This window comes from Triticum urartu, chromosome 2A, assembly GCF_056163025.1.
Source record: "Triticum urartu cultivar PI428250 chromosome 2A, HENAU_Tu73, whole genome shotgun sequence".
NCBI classification, from domain to species: Eukaryota; Viridiplantae; Streptophyta; class Magnoliopsida; order Poales; family Poaceae; genus Triticum; species Triticum urartu.
In genome coordinates this window covers 91,712,219-91,723,045 of record NC_141874.1, presented here as the reverse complement: position 1 = coordinate 91,723,045, position 10,827 = coordinate 91,712,219, and the positions used below count along the sequence as shown (strand labels likewise).

Below are 10,827 nucleotides of genomic sequence, written 5' to 3'. Positions count from 1 at the left end.
ACTTAGCAAACCCAGGAACATACAAGGTGAAGGGACTTGATTGAAGAGAAGTGAATGATGGAAGGACCTTATTGCATAGGGAAAAATGAAGGGCAAAAAGGCAACAGAGGAAGGCCTAGGCATCTACGTAAGATACAGGGACCAGTGTGCAAAATTTTAAGCGAACACGAGAAAGGCCGGGGCGTGTCTGTAAGATGATAGGGACCGGTGCGCAAAATCTTAAAAAAATTAAACCATTACTCAATTTGTGCATGTCATCAAGGGCCATGCTAATCTTCTCTATATCGTTCCAATTTTATCAGAGACCAGGCAGCGAGCGCGGGGCTTATAAACTGGTTGAAATGTCTGTTGCCGGGCGATGTGGTACTAAAGAGGGGTGCTCTGCTGCGCCCCACGACTCCACGCGCACCGGAGGCGTGGAATCACACCAAACGGGCAAGTGGGCTGCATCCTCGTGCAAACTGGATCTTTCTCAGCTGGCCCATTGGCCCAACTTAAGGGACCGACGAGCTGCAGGGCGCTCGTTCGATTTTGCTCATAAAAAATAGACCTGCATTCGAGGTTTGAAGTTACGTGAACTCGTTCCATAAAAAAAAGGTTACGTGAACTCGTCCTTCTCAAAACAAAAGTTACCCGAACTCGGTGTTGCACGGCCGAAGGAGGGCTCTGATCATTCTCGATGTACTTGGGATTGGACGGAGGGAGTAGGATCTGGATTTTTCCTTCTGTTCCATGATCATTCGTGATCAAGAATTCATATAGAGTAGCTTAATTTTATATCGCTCAGGTTTGTAATCTTTTGTATATCCATAATAGTTAGTTTTTTTTCCAATGACTAATAGTTAGTTCTCACAAACATATTTCAAATGTATTTCTCTCAATATGCAAGCAACCACATTGTAGATTTTTTAAAAGTTATTTGTTTAGATCGCTAGTTTCCACGGATTCGAGCAGTATTGTAAACTCTTCAACACATCGTTGTGCTGTATCATACATTGATATGATCATGGCCTTTCTGAATTGCAGTTTGCATTCGGATATGCTTCTGCTGAATGAATAAATGCCGGACTGCGGAGCTTAAAAGAACATTTTACAACTATACAGTAGTAATACACAATAAATCACATCATTTTTTCTCATATTATTGATCTGAATATTTATGTTTCATACAATTAAATCTCATTAAAATATACTACAATACATGTGAGCCACGAGTGGAAAATAGACATTTTATGTGGGACTCTTTGAGGAGGTTGTCAAGACACAGTACACTTCCATGAATGTTAGTTGGCGACTTTAATGAAGCTATGTGGGATTATGAACACATGTCAGAAACACCAAGGGCACCGGGTCAGATGTTGAGTTTCAGAGAGGCTTTGGAAACATGTGGGCTGATTGATATGGGCTTCATGGGTTATCCCTTTACCTATGATAATAGGCGGGGTGGTAGAGCCAATGTTCAGGTGAGATTGGACAGAGCAGTGGCCACTAATACTTGGAGGGATATGTTTGCTGATGCTGTTGTACGTCATCTGGTCTCACCGGCGTCAGACCATTGTCCAGTGTTGGTCTCATGTATTTTGGATACGGCCCCTCGTCCAGGCCGATGTCGCCGTTATGAATTGATATGGGAAAGAGATCATGCTCTTAATGAGGTAGTGGCGGAAGCATGGGGTGCAGCAGGAACTAAAAGAAACTTAAGTGATGTTCAAAAGGCTCTTGGCCATGTGATGGGTAAGTTGCATACTTGGAGTAATAAAAAATTGGGAATGTTACAAGACAACTTGAGAAATCTAGATCAAGATTGGAGGAACTGATGCTTATGAATGCGGACAGGGCAGATATTAGGAAGCACATGACGAAATGAATGAACTTTTATTCAGGGAGGAGATGTTGTGGTTACAGCGCTCGCGCATTGCTTGGCTCAAGGAGGGGGACAGGAACACTAAGTTTTTTCACAGAAAAGCGGTGTGGCGAGCCAGAAAGAATGCAGTACGAGGACTATTGGATGCTAATGATGTTTGGCAAACTAATAAAAACGTGATGTTGGATATGGCCCGTACCCATTTTATGCAAGTATTTACAGCTGATCCGAACGTCAACCCAGAAGAGGTAGTGAATCTATTCCAAGCTAAAATAACGGATGATATGAATACTGCTCTTTGTGCTCCATTCACAGATAAGGAAATAGGCGATGTGTTGTTCCAGATTGGGCCACTAAAAGCTTCAGGTCCAGACGGATTTCCAGCTCGGTTTTTTCAGCGGAATTGGGCTTTAATGAAAGAGGATGTAATGGTGGCTGTCAGGTTGTTCTTTGAGACTGGACACATGCCGGATGAGGTAAACTCAACTACTATTGTGCTTATTCCTAAGGTTGCGAATCCAAAGAAGCTAAATGAGTTCAAACCAATCAGTCTATGTAACGTAGTTTACAAGGTCATCTCCAAGTGTCTGGTAAATCATTTGAGACCTCTCCTTGATGTTATTGTTGCTCCTGAGCAGGGCGACTTCGTCCCTGGTAGACTTATTACAGATACTGCTTTCATAGCTTTTGAGTGTATGCATACAATCAAACAGGAAAGGAATCAGGAGAATAGTTTTTGTGCTTACAAGCTGGACCTATCAAAGGCATATGACAGGGTAGACTGGAATTTCCTGGAGCGAATGATGCAACAGTTGGGTTTTCATCACCGGTGGATACAGTGGATTATGGCGTGTGTAAGCTCGGTGAGATATGGTGTTAAACTAAATGGAGCCCTCTCAGATTCGTTCGCACCGTCGCGTGGACTTCGGCAGGGTGACCCTATATCCCCGTTTTTGTTTTTGTTCGTAGCTGATGGACTTGATGCTATTTTGAAACAGAAAGTCAGACAAGGAAGGATTTCTCCTATTCATGTGTGCCCAAGGGCGCCAGGTATCTCACACGTCCTATTCGCAGACGACACATTAATGTTCTTCCGTGCTACTCAGGAAGAAGCTACCCAGGTGGGAGATGCACTGGCTATTTATGAGCGCACCACAGGACAATTCATTAACCCGGCGAAATGTTCTATTTTATTTGGCCCATATTGTGGTGACAACGACAAGCAGGAGGTTGTGCATACCTTGCAGGTTCAGACGGTGGATTCGATGATAAGTATCTCGGTCTCCCCACACCATCTGGTAGAATGTCGAAGGGCAAGTTTTAAAATCTACAAGAGCAACTTACTAAGCGTATCTTACAATGGGGAGAAGCGACGTCACAAGGGGCAAAGAAATTCTCATTAAGGCGGTTGCGCAGTCCCTACCTACATATATCATGGGGGTTTTCCGTTTGCCCCGGAGTGTTTGTGATGATCTTACTCACATGGTACGCATTTTTTGGTGGGGGCCAAGGAAGGGAAGAGGAAGACACATTGGCGTGCATGGGATACATTGATTAAACCGAAAGTGCAAGGCGACATGGGGTTCCATGAATTCAGACTCTTCAATCAGGCACTTCTGGCTAGACAGGCTTGGCGTCTTATTGCTTACCCTGACAGTTTATGTGCGCAGGTGCTCAAAGCAATATATTACCCGGCGGGACGTCTGGAAGATACGGTCTTTTCGGGCAACTCATCCCAGACGTGGCAGTCTATTGTCCACGGTTTTGAACTTCTCAAGAAAGGTCTAATTTGGCGCATTGGTGATGGTGCTTCTGTACGTATTTGGCGTGACCAGTGGATACCACATCCACTTGCGAGGTTGCCAATACCACCCCAGGGGCGCTGCCGCCTTCGGCGTGTTAACGAGCTCCTGGACGACTGAGGAAATTGGAACGTGCAACTACTTAATCAACATTTCATGTCAGTAGATGTCATGAAAATTATGAAGATCAAGGTGGTGCCACGGTTGGACAGAGATATTATCGCTTGGGCACCTGAGCGTTCTGGATCATTCACAGTCTGGAGTGTTTATCGTCTATCATATGATGAGATTCACCGTCAGACTACAGTCGCATCGAGTAGGGCACCGGACGGACGACGTGTCGTCTGGGCACTTATATGGAGGTGCCCTGCTCCACCAAAGGTGCGTATCTTTGCATGGCGTTTGGTCAAAAATTCACTGGCAACTTGGGTGAATAAAAAATCACGGAAACTTGAGGTGTCTGACCTTTATCCGCTGTGTGCGATGGAACCGGAGGACACGTTCCACACATTCTGTAGATGCCCATTGGTTGTTGCTTTGTGGAACGTGCTACCTCTTGAGCACTGCGTTGGATTTCCCCGAAGAGGAGAGGATGATGCAGCAAAGTAGCGTAAGTATTTCCCTCGGTTTTTGAGAACCAAGGTATCAATCTAGTAGGAGGCTACGTGCGAGTCCCTCGTACCTACACAAAAACAATAGCTTAACGCAACCAACGCGCTTAGGGGTTGTCAATCCCTTCACGGTCACTTACAAAAGTGAGATCTGATAGAGATGATAAATAATATTTTTGGTATTTTTGGTACAGAGATGCAAAGTGAAAAGTAAAAGTCAAAGTAAAAGCAAAGCAATAATAAAGTGATGGAGATTGATATGATGAGAAAGAGACCCGGGGGCCATAGGTTTCACTAGTGGCTTCTCTCAAGCGCATAAGTATTCTACGGTGGGTGAACAAATTACTGTTGAGCAATTGACAGAATTGAGCATAGTTATGAGAATATCTAGGTATGATCATGTATATAGGCATCACGTCCGAGACAAGTAGACCGACTCCTGCCTGCATCTACTACTATTACTCCACTCATCGACCGCTATCCAGCATGCATCTAGAGTATTAAGTTAAAAATAGAGTAACGCCTTAAGCAAGATGACATGGTGTAGATGGATAGTTTCATGCAATATGGTAAAAAACCCATCTTGTTATCCTCAATGGCAACAATACAATACGTTCCTTGCTGCCCCTTCTGTCACTGGGAAAGGACACCGCAAGATTGAACCCAAAGCTAAGCACTTCTCCCATGGCAAGAAAAACCAATCTAGTAGGCCAAACCAAACTGATAATTCGAAGAGACTTGCATAGATAACCAATCATACATAAAAGAATTTAGAGAAGATTCAAATATTATTTATAGATAGACTGGATCATAAACCCACAATTCATCGGTCTCAACAAACACACCGCAAAAAGAAGATTACATCGAATAGATCTCCACGAGAGAGGGGGAGAACATTGTATTGAGATTCAAAAAGAGAGAAGAAGCCATCTAGCTACTAAGTATGGACCCATAGGTCTGAAGTAAACTAATCACACTTCATCGAAGGGGCTTGGATGATGATGTAGAAGCCCTCCGTGATCGATTCCCCTTCCAGCGGAGCTCCGGAACAGGCCCCAAGATGGGATCTCGTAGATACAGAAAGTTGCGGCAGTGGAATTAGGTTTTTGGCTCCGTCCCCAATCGTTTGGGGGTACGCAGGTATATATAGGAGGAAGGAGTACGTCGGTGGAGCTTCGAGGGGCCCACGAGGCAGGGGCGCGCCCTAGGGAGGCGCACCCTCCACCCTCGTGACCGCCTCGTGGCTTTCTTGACGGAGGGTCCAAGTCTCCTGGGTCTTATCTGATGAGAAAATCACGTTCCCGAAGGTTTCATTCTGTTTGGACTCCGTTTGATATTATGTTCTCCGAAATACTGAAATAGGCAAAAAACAGCAATTCCGGGCTGGGCCTCCGGTTAATAGGTTAGTTCCAAAAATAATATAAAAGTGGAAAATAAAGCCTAATAATGTCCAAAATAGTAGATAATATAGCATGAAGCAATCAAAAATTATAGATACGTTGGAGACGTATCAGAACGCCATGCGGGAAAAATGGCTATTGCCGGACTTAGCTTCAGTGAGGAATACAGGCCCTGAGTGGCTTTTTGATCTTCTGTGTAAGCTAAATGAAGATGATCACATGCATGTGTTGATGGTGCTGTGGAGGAGTTGGTATGTACGTAATGAAATAGTACACCATAAGCTACCACCTCCAATTGAAGCTTCCTGTAGATTTCTAATTAGCTATGCTGAATCTCTTCGATGCATCAATCATTTTCCAACCACTGACAACATCAAAGGGAAGATGGTGCTGCCGCCGATTGGGTATAGTTCTACAATGATAAATACAACAACACAACATGCAGCCACAGTCCAGTGGTCTGCCCCGCCAGCCGGTCGCGTGAAGCTGAATGTTGACAGGTCGTTCGTTGATACCGATGGTGGATTAGCAGGAGCCGGTATGATCCTACATGATAATGATGGCAACATTATCTTCTTCGCTTGTCATTCTATCTTGCATTGTTCCGGACCGCTCCAGGCTAAGCTGTTGGCATGTCAGGAGGGATTAAGCCTTGCTCTACAATGGTCTACTCGCCCGGTAGACATCGAGATGGACTGCATGGATGCAGTCAAGTTGATCAAGTCGCCTACCCTTGACAGATCGCCACATAGAATGATAGTTCAGGATATTAAGAGGCTCTTTGGTGAAAGGGATATCTCTATTACTCATGTAAGTAGGAATCAGAACGTTGTTAGCCACACACTTGCTGTTTTCGGGCGATCAGAGGGTCGAACTGCAGTTTGGTTGCACTCTGGACCTGCAGACGTTCCTCTGCTATGTAGGAACGAATATTCCAACAGTTGAGTAATGAAATCCTTTTAACCCCGCATTTTTTTACTACAATGCACTTTCACAATAATGTACGGGGTATCATCTAGTTGAACAAAGGGCATTGACTTAATTTATACCTTGAGAGCGCCCAGTAAGAGTTCTTTTTAAGATACAACAAGATGTATTAATCCATCACGAGAAATTGAACAAAGTTGCTTGTTTAGTGTTTATAAAAACATCCTCGAATATATTTTCTCAAAACAAACAACCACATTGGAGATTTTTTATCTTTTCATTTTTTGTGAACGTGTAAGCTAGTGTGCCGATTCATGACAATTAGATGCAACAGATGAAAAATGGTCACTTAAGTATAGGGTTCCTCTGCCTCCCGCCACGCCGCCGCCGGTTTGTGTCGTGTCCGATGGCCTTAGGGCCATGGGGGCGCGGTGGATCCCAGCCCTTGCCGGTGGGGTGTTCGATTTTTAGACGTTTCTTTGAGTTTTTTTAGGGTTCATGTCCTACTCAGGATAACTAGACGAAGATGGCTCCTTAAAGATGGAATAAGGTTCTCCACGCCTAGCCCCATCCCGTTGATGCGTTTAGCATCGTCAGTGAGCATGCGGAGGTGTATCTCCGGCGAATCTGTCTTTGATAGATTTGCTCAAATCTGTTCGTCGTATGTCTACGTTCATGTGTTTTTAGCTTGGGTCCTTCCAATCTACGCTACTTTTCATCGACGGCGGTTGTTGTTCTGTGAGCTAGTCCTATGGGGCCTCAACACGACGACTTCCCGACTATCTACTACAACAAGTTTTTCCGGCTCCATGAAGGGAGGAATGATGACGACGGCACGCCTTCAACTCACTTCAATAGTCGACGGCTCGTCGCTAGGTGGTCTACGAATCTAAATGTAATTTTTATTATTTTCTGATGTTCGTTGTATCACCAAAAAACTTATGATTTCTAAGTTTAGTTTTGATGTCACACATGTAACATGTTCCTTACCTTTCCATTTTCTTCTGATGCATGTTGCAGAAACTTGCAACCCAACTGTTTATCAAAAAGTTTTAAAAACTGTGAAACATCTTACAAATTAATGGTCAAATGAAAATGGTGTATGACACTGTTTGAGTTAAATACACCTGAGGTGCCTCAACTTGTCGAGCACGGCCACTTTAATATTCAAAGTTGTAATATACGCGAAATTGTTGATATAACTTGTCCTATGATGCAAATACGGTTCCTCCGTATGTATCCGGTTGTACGTCCTGCCCACGTGGCCTTGGCCCACATGTCAGTGGATGACAGCTGATGAGGTGCACGTGAGAACTTTTTGCAAAAAAATACCCGCATATTTTTTAGTAATATTACATAAGAAAGCCAAACACGGGTCCCATGAGTCAGTCGGTTAATACCGCAGAAAAACAAACTGCCTCGCTGATGGGTTTCAAAACTGGGACGTCCAGGTTCAAAACCTGCACGCTAGCCACCGGGCAGAAGACTACTGTAGCTGGTTTCCTATATAGATCAGTTCTACCTATCGCTTTCCCGCAAAAAAGAGAAAAATTCTGACTGGCACTCTGCAATTTCCTTTTATGTTATTTACCTTTTTTTCAATTTACTACTATTTAGTCATACATAAATTACACTAATTATCAATATTTGATTATTGTCTATTTTAAATATTTATTCTATTTTCATTGTTGTGTAGGTTGAATAGGTAAACATGAACATTTCCGAAAATTTATGTGAATTTAAACAGTTTGACGTATATTATAAAATACTGAAAATGTGTTAAAACATGTCAAACATGTCTGTAGAAAACATGTTTGCAGAAATATAAAAATAAATTTATACAATAATGTTTTTAATACATGTTGAACATTTTTAAAATATATGTTGTCAATTTTTTGAATGCATGACATACTTTTTTAAAACACGTTTACAATTTCTTAATACAGCTAAGACTTTTCCAAAAATATGTTGATTTTTTTTCAAATGCACTAACACTTTATTTAAGTTTATGTCAGTTCTAGTGTTTTCTTACATTTATTTTTTAACAGGAGAATAATATAGAAAATAAACATGAAATTGGAATAATAGCGCCATATATTAAAAAAACGCTTAGAGACATAAACACCAATGCAACATCTATGTCTAGCTCATAAATGTTTACTTAGCTCAGGCTTACCTGCTGATCACGTTGGGCGGTCTGTACAACGAGGTCCCAGGTTCAAAACACTTGTCTGTGTTTCTCTCTCTCTCTCTCTGATTTATCAATCATACTAACCTGTGTGACCCATGTTTCTAATTTGAGATGTTTCTTACATAATTAAATAAAATATATGAGGGTTTTCTGTAAAAAGAATCCTCATGTGCGGGCCACCCACTGCCACCCACCGACATATGGGACATGGTCACTTTTTTTGAATATCAATACAGACACAAGCGCTCATATACACGCGTATACACTCATTCCTATAAACACACGCACGCACACCATGCCACATATGTAGGACATACACGTGAATACATATAGAGGCATCGTATTTGCACCATAGGACAAGTTATAGCATCAACTTTGTATTTTACAACTTTAAGCACCAAACTAATCACACAAGACAAGTTAAGGCATCACTGGTGTATTTAACTCAAAACTATAAATATTGCAATGAAGAGGACACCCGGGATTGTGGGAAGGTTATTATTGATATCTCCGATCTCTGTGGTTATAGTTTGGACAGAGTTTAGAGAAAAGTAAAAGCTTCATTCAATGAAGGAGTTACTGCAACTAACCATGACGCGTCACCTTCGCCTCCTTTTGTTACGAGCAACGTGACTAGGGTTTCTCCGCCTCCCGTTGATGATGTCACTAGTCCGCCTCGTCTTCGGTGGCCTTAGGACTATGGAGGTACGATGGACCCTGTCCGTTGCCGGCGGGAGGGTTCCTGCTTCATTTTTAGGTATTTTTTTAGGTCGATCAGGGTTTGTGTCCTGTTCAAGAAGGCGAGAAGGCGATGCCGCACTAAAGATGGGATAAAGTCCTCCCGCCTAGCCCCCGTCCTAGCGGCGCGTTTAGCATCATCGGAGGGTGTGTGAAGGTATCTGGCGGATGTCGTGGGATTTGACCGGTGTTGGTCCTTTTGTGGATCCAATCTTCGTTCTTGTGTCTACATGTTGGATTCTTTCAACATATGCTTCTCTTCATTAGTGGCGGTTGCTGCTTCGATGTGTTTGGTCTTACGGATCCCTAGCACGACGACTTTTCGACTGTTTACTATAACAGGGTGATGACGGTGACGTACCTTGGGCGCACGCCAGGGCTTGTAGTCGCTGGCTCGTTGCTAGGTTGTCTAGAGACCTACTTCCTCGGTTCCAAATTACTTGTCGCATGTATGGATGTATCTAGATACTAGTCGCTGGCTCGTTGCTAGGTTGTCTAGAGACCTACTCCCTCCGTTCCGAATTTCAGTGGTGCCTTAACGGGTCTCTAGACAAGTAATTCGAAACGAAAGGAGTACATGCAATTTTTGTTATTCCTTTCCTTGACATATGATGAATAGATCACTAATTTTTCTAACAAAACAATTTAGATCGCGACATGTCAACGGATCCTTTCCATAGTATATTGACTAAATGCCAACCAAACGCGGGATCACTCTTTAATTTAATTAATGGACAAGAATCAGCTTTTGCATGGAAACATTCGGAGAAAGTGCAGCTTGCAAGTTTGTACTACTAGTACAAGATGAATGAAAAGTAGATGGAGCTCATAAAAGTGGATCGTGGTGACAATTCAGTCTGCTCCCGCCCTCGGCCCTCCTCAGCCGGGACCGAATTTAGGCCAACTACACCGCGCGACCCTATTCTGTCCGGTCCCGTCCATTTGGAATAAAACGGATAAAGTAGGCGGCCCAGCGCGCGACGGCCCGGACCCATCTTGTTCGTTTTATGTCCGGACCGACCCATTTCGAGCGCAAACTTGCGTCTGATTTGGGTCGCAGCGGATACCAAACGGACGCGCGCTCGTCCGCGTTGGGAACGCGTGGCAGGCGGCCGCCCACCTTCCACCCACCCACTTCAATGCGCACGAGCGGACGGCCCCACCTGTCATCCGTACGTCGAGCGGTCGCCGTCCTTCTTTAAGTGGGAAGCGTGGACGGGTCGTTGTCCACACTGCCCCACGCCACCCAGCGGCCTCCTCGAACCCCGACAGCCCCGAAACCCTAGCCCGCTCC

The 10,827-nt window shown here is 43.8% G+C and overlaps 1 non-coding gene across 1 annotated transcript; it reads right to left on the bottom strand.

Moving 5' to 3' along the window:
- Nucleotides 1–222: 222 nt before the first annotated feature.
- LOC125542015 (U6 spliceosomal RNA) lies at nucleotides 223–324 on the bottom strand. The gene has a single exon (XR_007297800.2). It is a non-coding gene; the product is annotated as a U6 spliceosomal RNA (small nuclear RNA).
- Between the last annotated feature and the right edge of the window lie 10,503 nt (nucleotides 325–10,827).